The sequence below is a fragment of the Anopheles bellator genome, chromosome X (genome assembly GCF_943735745.2).
Source record: "Anopheles bellator chromosome X, idAnoBellAS_SP24_06.2, whole genome shotgun sequence".
Classification (NCBI taxonomy): domain Eukaryota; kingdom Metazoa; phylum Arthropoda; class Insecta; order Diptera; family Culicidae; genus Anopheles; species Anopheles bellator.
The window spans coordinates 106161-107685 of NC_071287.1; the positions used below are offsets into that span (position 1 = coordinate 106161).

The window sequence follows — 1525 nt, forward strand, 5'->3', positions numbered from 1 at the left end:
TGTTGGTGTCACGGCAACTTCTTCGTCCCCTGACAACGTCGTAAATGTAATTTATTTGCCAAACACTCGACGCACGCCTCGAGCTCGGAACGTTCCCGACTTCTCGAGTTCCCAGCTGCTCGAGTTGCCAAAAAAAAAAAAAAATCGCGGCAAAGAACATTAGAAAGGTCCTGGTGGGTGAGGTGAAGTGATGGAGTAAATTCAAACGGAAAATAATCGAATCGATCCTGGGTACCGGCATCATCACCCTCCAAACAACATCGCCAGAGGCGGCATCTTGGACCATAGGGCGTGCACCTCTATTTTGCGTACGCTCTTCGAGCTCGCGGTTCCTTTTCGCTTCTTTTCAGCCATTTCGCTTTGGAAAATGTACGGGAAAACTCGCTTTTAATGTTGTTCACCTTATCGATAGGTTCTACACAGTTGAACATGTTCTGGAACTGTTGAAAAACGTGAAAATTTCCTTTTAATCAATATTTAGATTAGTTCGATTAGACCTTTTAACGTGCTATTGACAGATTGAAATGATGCATCACATAAGTCCGTATGAATAGTAATTTAGGCTGTTAGCAGCATCCTTCATTACTGAAGTACGAAACATACTGAACAACACAGTTTTATTAACAGCGTGGGCAATCACATACATTGTTTAGCATTGTTGTAAGACATATTACCTTAAAGTTATGCCATTGGCATGGATGTTAAGTTGATTTTGAATAATTTCTCTTTTTCTCTCTCCCTTTCTCTCCCTCTCCCACTATTTCTCTCTTTTTCTGCAGGTGTTTTATTTTGTAACAAATATTCTATGACATATGACCACGAGCAACACAACCCACGAAATAGAGCCTGGTTGGCCTGTGCATTGGCTGCATAAGAAACAGGCGAACGTGCAAAGAAAAGCGAAAGAGTGCGTTGAACCGAACGACCATTGAAAGGCACTGGCACGAAACAATGGAGTGGGGTAGCAATAAAAGTGTAGAGAGTAAAATTGATCGGAGTGTGGTTTTTTCGTGTGTGTCAAAACAGAGCGCAAAAAAACCAACAAAAGTCGGGTAACGTCAGCAATAAGAAAAGAACACGAAGCAAAGCGGTTATAAATCGTCCTGATTCTGTCTTTCTCTCTCTCTCTCTCGCTCTCTCTCTCTCTGTGTCGATGTCGTGCCTCTCGGCGACCGGAAATTTGTCCTTTCGATGAAATCAACGGCCACGAAATCGAGGCGCAAATCGAAGTCGTTCTCGGATTAGCCGCGGATTGGATGAAGTAAAAAAGTCACAAGACACATACACCGAAACCAACCCGAAATAAAACCCAACCAAAACACTCACACACAGGCACTGAAGTGGAAGAACGTGAAAAGGGAAAAGGGAAAACTGCTCGACAGCGAGAGCGCTCCGTTCGCTGCCGGTGGCTTCCTTCGCACCTCCCACAAACTGCAGACAACACCAGCGGGCCACCACCAGGGTGAAAAACAAGTTGCAAATTTCCACCCGACCCTGTCCTGACCACCCCCCTCCCCCCCCGCAC

The 1525-nt window shown here is 45.0% G+C and overlaps 1 protein-coding gene across 1 annotated transcript in view; it reads left to right on the forward strand.

Moving 5' to 3' along the window:
* Positions 1-882, forward strand: part of LOC131213405 (transient receptor potential channel pyrexia) — a 5034-nt gene extending 4152 nt beyond the window's left edge. Inside the window, exon 3 of the mRNA XM_058207440.1 lies at positions 780-882. The gene's annotated coding sequence lies outside the window, so the exon portion shown is untranslated. The remainder of the gene's footprint in view (positions 1-779) is intronic.
* Positions 883-1525: the final 643 nt, after the last annotated feature.